Source organism: Mustela nigripes, chromosome 7 (genome assembly GCF_022355385.1).
Source record: "Mustela nigripes isolate SB6536 chromosome 7, MUSNIG.SB6536, whole genome shotgun sequence".
Lineage (NCBI taxonomy): Eukaryota > Metazoa > Chordata > Mammalia > Carnivora > Mustelidae > Mustela > Mustela nigripes.
The window spans coordinates 59,106,344-59,120,335 of record NC_081563.1 but is presented as its reverse complement, the minus strand read 5'-3'; the positions used below and the strand labels follow the sequence as shown (position 1 = coordinate 59,120,335).

The window sequence follows — 13,992 nt, the reverse complement described above, 5'->3', positions numbered from 1 at the left end:
AGAGCTATACCGAAAAGAGGGACGAAATAAACACATGAAAGCCAAAATAAATAATACAAAAGAAGACTTGGAAAATAATGTTGAAGTCATCTCCAATAAAGAAAGAAGAAATGCATACTTACACACTACATGTGCATGTGTACACACACACACACACACACACACACACACACGCATGCAGAGACAAAGAGAGAAAAGGAATTTGGAAAATGAGTCAGGTTAATCCTAAATTACAAATATGACCGAGGAAGAAAACAGAGGCAAGAGAAGGAAAGTTAGAAACTACCAAAGAAATAATACAAGAAAATTTCCCAGAACTGAAGTACACGAGTTTCTATGTAGAAAGAAATTGCTAAGTACCCAATGCAGTGATTTGCAAAAGACTCACTCCCTAAGCACATCATTATGAAATCATAAAACACTATAGATAAACAAAAATCTTAAGTTTCCAGAGAAGAAAAAAAATTACTTAAAAAGGATCAAGGCATCAGACTTCTCAACAAGCAACCCTGGAAGCTAGAAGACAAAGGAGTGCTGCTTTCAATTTCTGAAAGCAGTTTCCTACCTATAATTTTCCTACCTATAATATTTCCTACCTATAATTTTACATGTAGCCAAACTCACACTTCAGTGTGAGAGTAGAATAAAGATGTTCAAAGAGGTAAAGTCTCAAGATTTAATTATTGTGCCCTTTTTACAGGAAATTACTGGAAGATGTGTTCCACCCAAAGGATACAGTAAACCAAAAAAGAGGAAAATATGGATCCAGGAAATAAAGGATCCAACACAAAAACAAGGAAAAAGGATTTCCGGAATAGCAATAAAGAGAAATCATACAAGAATAGCTGTATCTCAGGCAGAGTAAAGGATGACAGCAAACTTCAAGAAGAATATTTCCAAGAAAAAATTGAAAGTAAGAGATTACCTGATGCACACAGTTTCACCAAAAGAAGATTCTACACTTCTTCTGGGGAAGCTGGGGTTAAGGAAATAATAGGTCTATAAAAAATAAGCAACTTTGGAAAGCAAGGCAATTATTAACTGCAGAGAAAAAAAAAATTATACAAGAAGAAAAATGTAATCTTAGTATGTTACATTGCTAAATTTTGATTATATACAATTAGAATACTGTAGACATATACATTGTGGATTAACCAAAAAACTGTGTTTTATCTGTGCTGGAAAGGAGAGAAGTATGTATGGGAAGGGTAAGAGCTAAGATGAAGGATTAAGATCAATATGAAGAAATAAGTAATACATATTATTTACAAACAAAGAGGTAAATACCAGAAGAAATAACTAAAGAATTGGAAGTGGTTGCCCATGGAAAGCACTGAGATATGCAAATGCCGTTCATTGTTAGTGATAAGCTTTGAAGAACTCTGATTTTCTATACTATGTATGTGTGCCATTTGATTTAAAGAAAGTTTCCCACCTTCTCCCAAGTTTATTCAGAACACATATGCGGATGGAAAGAGCAGTGAACACTGAGTAAATGCTTCATCCCTGGTGTTTCACTCACTCCTGTGCTAATGCCTTTAATGTCTTGGTGGGCATCTTTCATTCTGCTTCAACTGATGGTCTGTTTAACCACTGGAATAGCAGCTAATCCTACTACTTCAACAGGCACTCTCCAAGAAAGAATATTTTCTATTAGAAATACAACTGGGGGGGGCGCCTGGGTGGCTCAGTGGGTTAAGGCCTCTGCTTTCGGCTCAGGTCATGATCCCAGGGTCCTGGGATCGAGCCCCACATCGGGCTCTCGGCTCAGCAGGGAGCCTGCTTCCTCCTCTCTCTCTGTCTGCCTCTCTGCCTACTTGTGATCTCTGTCTGTCAAATGAATGAACGAATCTTTGAAAAAAAAAAAAAAAGAAAGAAATACAACTGGAATTTTTCTGGGATAATTTACCACTTTGACTTTGCAACATTCCATGATGTCATCTGACATTTAAAAATAGATGCAAAACTGCTGAGCTGCCCACAGTTAACATTACTTAGGAGATGACTATTCTGTAGAGTGACAAGCTAACTTGAAGCATTAGGTAGACGTTAAACACCCAGATATAAACAGATACAAGCACCCAGATATAAACACCCAGATAAAACTACAGATATGGAGCTCGGAAGTGAGATCTAGAATAAAAATATGGGTTTAGGAGCCAATTATGTGGTTGAAGCCATGAATGTGGATGGTGAGACAGGGTGGTAGCTAAAGGAGTTTCGAGACAGAAGGAGAGTTTATTTTTTAAGAGAGAAGAGACAAACTATCAATTATTCTCATCACTCCTGCATTTGCAACCTCTTCTCCCTCCTTCCCAGAGGAATTAGACAGGGCCGGGGCTGCAAAGAGCACAGCGTCAATACTTAGTTTTGGTGCCAACTCAGGCTACAGCTGTGTGTCTGTAAACAGTACAGTTCAGAATTGTCACAGATGGTGCCAGCCAAAGAGAAGATGTCTAGGTACTCAAAGCAGAGTTTGCTATTTTTTCAGTGGTTAGTAAATATTATATGTCATTTATTTTCTAACAAAGAAAAATTGGTGATATACACATTTTAATTACAAAATATTTTTTTAAATGTATAGCTCAATACACATGAATGCATGGTGGATTTGGCAAGAACACTGCTTTAACTCTTCATCCCCTTCCATAAACATTCCAGTGTCCACTTACCTAAATACCTAACTTATTAAACTGATGTTTGACATAACTTTATTATTTATGGTATGACTCTATTACAAATTATTCAGTAATTGGTATACTCAGAAAGTGCTTTAAAGATACTCACAAAAAGGTTAAATACTCTCATAAAGCAATGGTCAATTATTGGGAACTAAATTTGTGCTGGGTGTTATTAACTTCCTATATATAAATCACTGATTATCTTAATAAGGAAATATGTGTGATTTGCTTTAGAAATTGTATTTACTTGTTTTTAAACCTCAACAAGTTTGAAAAGTCTCTAAGGTTTTAAAGTTATTCATTTTATATTTGATCAAAAAGAAAGTTTTCTTCTCAGCAAATTACATAGTGCCTACTGTATGGTGAGTGCTTTATATGCATTTTCTCATTTAGATCTTAACAGCAAGCATATGAGATAGTATGTTCCTATTTTAAAAAGTAGAAAGGAGATGAGCTATATTTTATTATTTTGGGGGTGGTTTTTTTTAAGATTTTATTTATTTGTCAGAGAGAGAGAGCAGAAGCAGAGAGAGCTGCAGGCAGAACAGGCAGAGGGAGAAGCAGGCTCCCAGCTGAGCAGGGAGCACAACAAGGGACTTGATCCCAAACCCTGCGATCATGACCTGAGCCTAAGGCAGATGCTTAACCGACTGAGCTACCCAGGAGTCCTGGGAGGAGCTGTATTTTAAACACGAATTTGCCTAATCCCCAAATCCAATGTTTTGTCAGTACATGCTTCTTCACTGTACAGTATTTAAAACCATTTTTTTAAAAAGTTCTGACTACTCTGCCCCATGTTTCAGCTGCTGCAGCTGTCCTTGAGGCTCAGAACCTGCCTCTGCAGATGCATCTCACCCCAAGGCCAGAGGGAGAAGATACAGCCAGAACTATGTTGTGAAGATATTCAAACAGCTCATGAAGAAGACCACTTTGGGAGAGGAAGAGCTGGCCCCCTGGCAACAACCAGCACACCCTTGCCAACCACATGCATGAGCCTTCTGGGACTTAGATCCACCAGCTCCAGGCCAGCCATTAGATCACTGTAATATCTCTTGAGAGAGCCTGAGCTAGAACTGCTCATCTAAGCCACTCTCAAATATCTGATACACACAAACTATAAGGATAACAAATGTTTATTTTTTAAAGTTCTGATATTCTTTTATTAAATATATGAGCAATTCATTTTGAATGTGGGCAACCTTTCCAGTCTTAACACCAACTCCTTTCCCTTTCCCAACAAAATGGAGTATACATTATGACTATAAAGAAATACTCACTGTTTTACTGAAAGGGGGGCAAGGGAGGAGGAGACAGAGTAGAGTAAAAGGAAGAAAGAAAAAAAAGAAAAAACCATACCCTTCAAGTCTTTCTCAATATCAGCACTCTCATGTTCTCTTTTCCCTTATTGGCTCAGGTTCTTCTTCTTTTTTGTTTTTAAGATGTATCTTATTATTTATTTGAGAGAGAAAGAGCATGCACAGGAGAGGCAGGGCAAAGGGAGAGAATCTCAAGCAGACACTGCACTGAGTGCGGAGCATGATGCAGGGCTCAGTCTTACCACCTGAAAATCATGACCTGAGCAGAAACCAAGAATCGGAGGCTTAACCGACTGTGCCACCGAGGCGCCCCTTGAATCAGCTTCTTCTAAAATATAGTTTAATCTTGCTAGTTCTTTCTATCCCACTTAGCTCTCCAGTTTAGAACAGTATCTTATCTTGCCTAGAATATTTCATGCCTCTGACTGGCCTCCCATTTCAACTTTTAAGCCATCATAATCCATTTCCCATAGAAATACAAAGATATTTTCAGATTTTTAATATATAATGTATAATATGTAATAGTTAATATAAAATATTTTAAATATACAAATTAGATCATTTTATCTGTTTGTCTGAAGCTCTTCAAAAACGTCTCACTGCATAGGTCTTAAAGTCCTTATATTGGTTTACATATACCCCTATGTGAGTTGGCCCCTACCTCTTCTATGTAATCTTCTTTCACTCCCCCTAGAAAGACAAGTTGGGGTAAGACTGTAAAGACCTATGTATAAAATGCAGCAAATCTGAGCTTTACCCCATATGTCATTAATTTTCAAACTTTTTTTTTCCTGGTAGATCACTTTTTCCTTCAATAAACTATTACACCAATTCCAACATATAAAAATTGTAAAAGTAGAGATGCTCTGGTTGAAGCAAGGTCCAGAGGCCCATCCCAACCGCTAATACCAACAGTCCTCAAAAGCCAAATGGTTACATGTGGGGGGGCCAGCCTTTATTTCTCAATTTCTAACTATATTGCATTACCTGGATTGACCTTCCATGGCTTAACTTCTATCCCACATTTTGTCTTTTTCTTTTTAAAAGATTTTATTTATTTATTTGACAGACAGAGATCACAAGTAGGCAGAGAGGCAGGCGGGGGGCGGGGGAAGGCAGGGTGAAAGTTGGGGGAGCAGACTCCCTGCTGAGCAGAGAGCCAGATGCAGGGCTCGATCCCAGGACCTGGGATCATGACCTGAGCCAAAGGCAGAGACTTTAACCCACTGAGCCACCCAGGCGCCCCTCCCACATTTTGTCTTTTAACTCTGAGAGTATTTCTTTGATTTTATCTTCCAGATTACTATTTCAGTCTGTGCTTAGACCTGTTACATTGCTTTGCTCTTCTTATATACAGAAAGATGTACTCTTAAACAATACAGGTTAAACTGCACAGGACCACTTACACCAAGACATCTTTCAATAAACACAGTACAGTACTGTGAAAATATTTTCTCTTCCTTACAATTTTCTTTATACATTTTCTTTTCTCTAGCTTATTTTATTGAAAGAATATAGCATATAATAAATATAACATACAAAATATGTGCTAATTGACTGTTTATGTTATCAGTAAGGCTTCCAGTCAACAACAGGCTATTAGTAATTAAGTTTTGGAGAGTCAAAAGTATACTCAGATTTTCAACTGTGTAGGAAGTCAGCACCCCTAACCCTCTTGCTGTTCAAGGGTCAAAGGTATATATTAATAGTTATTTATTTATTTTTTTTAATTTTAAGTAAGCTCTACACCCAATGGGGGACTCGAACTCACAATCCTGAGATCAAGAGTTGCATACTCTACCAACTGAATCAGCTGGACACCCCTATATTTTTTTAAAATTTTAAATAATATGTTTAATTTAAAAAATCTTTTTTCTCATTGCTTCTTTTGAATCATGGTCTATTCTTGTTCCATTATCTTCTGGAATCTCTCAAAAATTATTGATTAGAATATATTTTACATGATCTTCTGTTCTTTGAATTAATGTTTACCCAAATTAGTGGTTTGTTCATCTTGGCTCTTCTTTTTCCTACTAGTGGTTTTCTTACCTGTCTGATGACCCCTGGCTATCCATTCATATTTATAAACAAAAATCTAAGTTGATGATTATACACAGTTGGCTCGGGTTTTCTCTATAGCCATGTAGATATTTTGCCCATCCAGTCTCTCTCCTGTACGGGAAGACTGCTGGTATATATAAGTGGCCATAGTCTCATTAAGATGTGTAGGTTAGCCTACAAAGGCAAGGTGAGGAGACTCCAAGTGACAAAAACAGAAGAGTTTTAATCTGGTTATAGAGTACTCAACATATTTCCCACCTGGACAGGACTTTCATTTTTCCTCCAGTCCCCATCTGTAACACTGATAAGTCCTCCCAAGTTACTTCATATTGTACTCCTTTCTTATGTCCCTATAGCCACATTGGAAGTCTTTCCCAATAGGTATTTTACCTTACATATGGCTTTTGAATTCCAGAAATGGACAAATACCACTGCTGTCTGCTATCACTACTGTGTGTGTGTGCATGTGTCAGAAAGAGAGAGAAAGGGAGAGCTGAAAGAATGGAGTATACATGTGTATGTGCCAGATTGGAGGAGAAAGAACTGGGCAAGGGGAAATACTGTTTTCCTTTCTAAGGCACATACCTTTATATAATTACCCCCCCAGCAAGAACTTCAAAGTTTTGAGGGTTTCCTCTCAAACACAGTTGTTTTCTTTGCATTCTGGGCTGTCATTTTCCAGGCTTCTGTTTTTGGCCTCTCAAGAATTCCTCACAATTTCTGATGGCACCATTTCCTGTCTTCTAACAGTGTTGAGAATTTACCTTTTAATTCTTCTGGTTTTAAAGAATTTGGAAAAGAAAGGGAAGTAGTGGCATCTATATAAAAAGTGATTTAGGACAGAGAAAGGCTCCTAGAGTATCTATAATAAAAGAAAGATATAGTGGAGTAACAAAGGTTACAGACAGAATAAAATTCAAACCTTTTGTCATGAATTACCTCTTCAAATTTATCATTTACCACTATCTTCCTTAGTTCACTACAATCCAGAAACATGGGATTTCTTTTTGTTTCTCAAAAAATCTCACTCTTATTCCTACGAGTTTTTGTGCTCTTCTTTTATAAGGAAATCTGATTCTTCTCATAATTTAGATCTCTGTGCGTATGTCACTTCTTCCCAAAAGTCTTCTCCAATGATCACCATATAAAATACGACCATCCTGGTTTCTCTCATGTCATTCTTTTTTATTTTATTGAGCTTATCCTATACTAAGATGATCTTATTTCTTTGTTTACTTGTCTGAGTACCTCCACTAGCAGAAGTGCTACATAAAGCTGCTTTGTAACATCACACATGGTAGCATATATGCAATAAATATTTGATACATGAAGATTTGAGAGTCTTATAGCCATTACACAAGATCTCAGAAGTCAAGAAAAGAGGATAAAAATCAAAGTTGAAGTGTTAGCCATGAAAAGAAATGACTTATTTCTGAGACAGACAGGAGTGAAAGAAGGATAAACATTAAGATGTTCTCAGGTTAGGAAACAATTCTTTGTAATCTTTCAGGTTTCTGTAAAAGAGACATGGAGTGCCCTTTATTCTAGACTATCTTTTGAAGGACAATAGCCCTAGAAAATAGAGATAATGTTTCTTATGGAGCAAAGGGCAGGCATGCTTACTTCCCATTATAAAAAATTAGGTTCCCCAAGCTCAGCATAATAGAACCCGCTGAGTGTACTGGTGTCATCTGGCACTCTTCCTGTCACACCAGAGAAACTGGGGTTCAGAGAACCAATGCAAAAATGCTAATACTTAAGTCTTCTATTGCTATGAATTAAAACTTAACCTCTGTTTTCTACCAGCATCCATGAAACTCACTAACCTACTAGTCAGCAAGTAAGGTAAAATCTTACTATTCATATTTCTTGATGTGAAATAGGGACAAAAAGCGAAACATTAAAGCTGGATAACTTATTTTTTCCTAATGAGGAATGAAGAGAGGTCTTCTGTTGAGTAAGGCAAGGTGAACAGAGGGAGACTCAATATGAGTGATTTTAGATAAAGTCACTGTGAGAAAAAGGAAAGAAAGCAAACTGGAAATGAACACCTCCACTTCACCCTGTCCACAAAGGGTGAACTCCACCAGTTCACAAATACTGTTGATTTTTTTTTTGCCCGATTTATATTAATTTCCTATCTTCTCCAATGCTATAATTTGATTTGGTTCTGGCCCTGTACTCCTCTACTAGACAATTTCAAAAATCTCTCCAAAGAACCTCTTTTCGTCCCAACTTAACCTACTGATAAATTAATCTTATCAAGTAACAAATCTCATCATATCATTCTCCTATTTACAAGACACTGAAAATTACACTAATGGCATGATCACTTTTTCTTAAAAAATACGAAATATCGGGGCACCTGGGTGGCTCAGTGGGTTAAAGCCTCTGCCTTCGGCTCGATTCATGATCCCAGGGTCCTGGGATCGAGCCCCACATCGGGCTCTCTGCTCAGCAGGAAGCCTGCTTCCCTTCCTCTCTCTCTGCCTGCCTCTCTGCCTACTTGTGATCTCTGTCAAATAAATAAATAAAAATCTTAAAAAAAATGAAAAATGAAATATACATCCTAAAAAATAAAATATATAAGTACTATTTAATGGATAAAATGAATAGCCTGTACTCACCGCTCAGTTTAAGAAATAGAACACTACCAGTATGTTAAATGCTCGTGCCCCATCCCAAATCACATCCCTCCATTCCCTCCTCCAGAGATGACATGCACCTTGAATTTTGGGTTACTTCCCTTTTTCAAAATAGATTCCTACCTATATATATATCCCTAAAGAATATACTGCTGATGAATGGATAAACAAGATGTGATATATCTATACAATGGAATATTCTTCATCCTTAAAAGTAATGAAATCTCTCTAGTTAAAATCCTCCTATGACTTCCTATTGCCAAGAGCATAGAGCTCTTAGCATGTCAATCATGGCCTTCATGATCATTTCCCCCTATTGTTAGTCTTACCTCTAAAAACAACCCTAGAACTGTCCCTGGCTATTATACAACTTGTTATTTCTACAGCCTTATACTTTCCTACCTTCTACTATGTTGCCCCTTAACCTGGAGTGTATTCTCCACCATTCAGTAGCTTCTTTAAATGTGCCTTTCAGCTCAGAGGCAGCAGGCTGCTTCAGGATGAAGATGAACATCTCTTTCTCAGCTACTGGCTGCCAGAAACTCATTGAAGTGAATGATGAACACAAACTTCATACCTTTTATGAGAAGCATATGGCCACAGAAGTTGCTGGTGATGCTCTGGGTAAAGAATGGAAGGGTTATGTGGTCCGAATCAGTAGCAATGACAAACAAGGCAGAGTGTTCCCCATGAAGCAGGGTGTCTTGACCCATGGCTGCATCCACCTGCTGCTGAGAAAGGGGCATTCCTGCTACAGACCAAGGAGGACTGCCTAGAGATGGCACAAATCTGTTTGGGGTTGCACTGTGGATGCCAATCTCAGTGTTCTCAACTTGGTCACTGTAAAAAATGGGCGAGAAGGATATTCCTGGACTCACTGATACTACTATGCCTCATTGTCTGGGGCCCAAAAGAGCCAGCAGAATCCACAAATTCTTCAATCTCTCTAAAGAAGATGATGTCTGCCAGTATGTTCTGGGAAAGCACTTAAACAAAGAAGGTAAGAAATCTAGAACCAAACTCCCAAGATTCAGTGTCTTGTTATTCCATATTGTTCCAAAACAAATGTTGGTGTATTGCTTTGAAGAAAGAGCACACTACGAAAAATAAAGAAGAGGACCCAGAATATGCTAAACTTTTGGCCAAGAGAATGAAGGAAGCAAAAGAAAAAGAAAGGCCGGGAACAGATTGCCAAGAGATGGAGGCTGTCCTCTCTGACAGCTTCTACCTCTAAGTCTGAGACCAGTTTAAAAAAAAAGAGAGATTTACTAAGAGTAACAAGTAAATAAGATTAGACTCAAAAAAAAATTTAAAAAATTTTTTTAAATGTGCTTTTCAGATGCAACCTCCTCCATGAACATTTCTGTTCCCCAGACAGACAGAATCTTTCTCTCATCTGAAATCATATAGCATATCATCTGAATTTCTCATACAGTGTGCATTTTCTACCATTATATTTCTACTCTAACTGCCTGATACCTTTTTTCACTTACACATATTGGTTTCAGTGACACCGCACTCTCCTCATTTTCAACCTACCTTTCTCTAGCTGCTCCTTCTGAGTATTTTTCACTGGTTCTTCCTCTGCCCATCTCTTAAATACTGGATTCCTCAGGGTCCTACTCAGAGTCCTCCAAGATCTCTATTCTTTAGGTCCTCTCTGGAAAACACTTCATCTACTCCAATAACTACGTACATGCTGATGACTCTTAGTCACTAGTCCTCACTTCACTCCGGAGCAGCTAGTTTATGTGTCTACCTTCTATTGGCCACCTTATTCCACATTAACATGAAGTTCACCATCTTTAAACACGAATTCATATTCTTCCTTTTCTGACTCCTTCCATGATTCCAATCACACTGAATGGAAGCACTATCCACCTAATCACCTAAGTTAGACACTTGAGTGTCACTTTTACTACTATTTATTTCTTCCACAAACTCCATATCCTACAATCATCAACTCTTGCTTTTCTTAGTCAAAATTTCATAAAATTCATCTAGTTTTTTCCATCTTTACTGCTACCAAAATAGTTTATGACTCAAATACATCTTAATTACTCAGAAAGTCCTTATTTGTATCCTTGTCTCTAAGCTAACGTCTTCCAACCCCTTCTCCATACTGCTGCCAGCAAAATTTTTCCAAACAGCAACAAGAATCATGTAATTTCTCGAGAAGCCTTAATGACTTTCCACTGCACCAAGGATGAAATTCCAATAATACATAAGACTATGCATAAAACACTCCTTCCTCACACCTCTGGCTTCATTTCTGAACACTGAAGTCTTAGAGTCCCATGAGTCATGCCATGTTCCTCTTTGCCTTTGTGCATACTCCATGTGAAATGCACTTAGCTATCCCCACATCTCTTTCCCTTCTAACATGTCCCCGGGCTAATCCTTATACATGTAATGCACCAGGTTAGTAAAAACTTTTTCCAGGACACCTCCCCCAATACCAGGCTCCCCAAAGATTTGGTTAGATGGCCAAACATAATTCTACCACATGTACTTTCAGATACCCTCTACATTTCCCAAACATAGTACTCATCAACTTACATACTTAAATTTTAATTCCTTGTCTGTGTCCCCCACAAGACTGAAATTGACTTGAGCCCTGATAGGTAACTTAACTACTCTTACAGAACACAGCAGATGTTTTATAAGTATTTGTTGTTGAATGAATGAATGAATGAATGAATATGTCTTATCTCTGCTAAATATGAAGGTATGTCCCTGAATTGCAAAATCTGAGTATGAAAAATCTGCAATCACCATATACTATGCTCAAAAAAACAAGAATTTTTTTTTTTAATTTCACAAAGGTTAAATAAGGTTTAAATTTCAAAGAGCATGATCTGCATTCAAAAGGATGGCTTAAAATGCTAGGAAAGGAACCCGAAAAGTCACACAGTCCAAAATTTTGCCTTTAATCAAGTAAAATATAATCAATTCCTCAATTTTATATGACCAAGTATTTATAAATTGTTAACAATATTAAAGTAACACATGAGATTACAAAATTAGATATATAGAATCCCAAATAAGATGTAAAAATAAAAATTGATTCTAAGAGGCAACGATATTGGGAAAGAAATTAAACTGTCACTATTTGCAGATAACATGATACTACACATAGAAAATACTGAAGACGTCAGCAAAAAACTACCAGAGGTAACACACAAATTCAGTAAAGTTGCAGGATACAAAATTAATAAACAGAAATTGGTAGCTTTTCTATACACTAATAACGAAGTAGCAGTAAGTGAAATTAAGAAAACAATCCCATTTACAGCTGCACCAAAAAGGAAAAAAATATCTCAGAACTTAACCAAAGAGGTGAAAGATTTGCACTCTGAAAACTACAAACATTAGTGAAGAAACTGAAGATGACCAAAACAAATGGAAAGATATTCCATGCTTATGAACTGAAAGAATCAATATTGTTAAAATGTCCATACCACCCAAAGCAATCTACAGATTCAACATAATTTCCATCAAATACCAACAGCATTTTTCACAGAACTAGAACCAATAATCTTAAAATTTGTATGGAACCACAAGAGACCTTGAATAGCCACAGCAATTTTGAGAAGAACAAAGCTGAAAGTATTAATCCCAGATTTCAAGCTATACTACAAAGCTGTAGTAATCAAAACAGTATGGTACTGGCACAAATAAACACACACAGATCCATGGAACAGGACAGACAGTCCAGAAATAAACTCACACTTTATGGCAAATTAATCTGTGACTAAGAAGACAATATACAACAGGGAAAAGACAGTCTCTTAAATGTTGTGGGGAAAACTGGACAGGTATATGCAAAAGAAAGAAACTAGACCACTTTCTTACACCATATACAAAAATAAACTCAAGTGGATTAAAGACCTAAATATGAGACCAGAAACCATAAAAATCCTCGAAGAGAACACAGGCAGTAATGTCTCTGACATCAACATATTTTTAGGCATGTCTCCTAAGGCAAAGGAAACAAAAGTAAAAAATAAACCATTGAGACTGCATAAAAATAAAAGCTTTTTTACACAGCAAATGAAACCAACAACAAAACAAAAAGGGAACCTACTGAATGGGAGAAAATATTTGCAAATGACATATCCAATAAGGGGTTTATATTCAAAATATATAAATAATTTACACAACTCAACATCAAAGAAACTCCAAATAATCTGATTAAAAATGGGCAGAGGACCTGAATTTGTCCAAAGAAGACACACAGATGGCCAATCAATAAATGAAAAGGTGCTCAACATCACTAATCATTAGGAAGATGCAAATTAAAAACCACAATGATATATCACCTAACTCCTGTCATGTTATCTACCAAAAAGACAAAAAAATAACAAAATGTTGATGAGATGTGGTAAAAGGGAACCCTGGCACATTGTCAGTGGGAATGTAAACTGGTGCAGCAACTGTGAAAAACAGTATGGAGGTTCCTCAAAAAATTAAAAATAGAAATACCATATGATCCAATAATTCCACTACTGGGTATTTACCCTTAAATAAAAACAAACAAACAAACAAACAAAAATACTAACTTATAAGAATGCATGTGCCCCTATGTTTACTGCAGCATTAACTATAGTAGCCAAGATATGGAAGCAATCCAAGCGTCCATCAGAGAATATGGATAAGGAAGATGGTGTGTGTGTGTGTGTGTGTGAGAGAGAGTGCGTATGCGTGTGTGTGTGTGTGTGTATTTCATAGCCATAGAAAATAGGAGATTGTGCCATCTGCAACAACACAGACCCCAAGGTTACTATCCTAAGTGAAATAAGTCAGATGAAAAGGACAAATACATTATGATTTCACTCATATGTGGAATCTAAAACAACAAACAAAAAAAAACCAGAATCAAGAGAACTGAGCAGGGCAGGAGGGTAAATGGGTGAAGGAGAGTGGGAAATATAGGTTTCTAGTTATAGAATGAATAAGTCATGGGCATAAAACAATCAGGATAAGGAATATAGTCAGTGCGCTGTCATAGTGTTGTATGGTGACAAATGGTAGCTACATTGTGGTGAATATAGACAGCAAAAACTTGTGGAATCACTATGTTGTACCTGAAACTAATGTAATATTGTTTGTCAGTGATATTCAAATAAAATAAATAAATAATTAAAAACAAAAATTGACTCACTACGTAAGAACTGATTCATTAATATGCTAGTGTAGAAAAACCCATCTATATGTTGCCTCCAAGAAACTCATCTTAAGACCGAAGACACCTCCAGATTTAAAGTGAGGGGGTGGAAAAGAATTTAC

General features: G+C 36.9%; 1 protein-coding gene and 1 pseudogene across 4 annotated transcripts in view; one reads left to right on the top strand and one right to left on the bottom strand.

Moving 5' to 3' along the window:
* WDPCP (WD repeat containing planar cell polarity effector) overlaps positions 1-13,992 on the bottom strand; it is a 487,280-nt gene that overhangs the window by 369,634 nt on the left and 103,654 nt on the right. The window lies entirely within an intron of this gene.
* On the top strand, positions 9,204-9,992 carry LOC132022354 (small ribosomal subunit protein eS6-like; annotated as a pseudogene).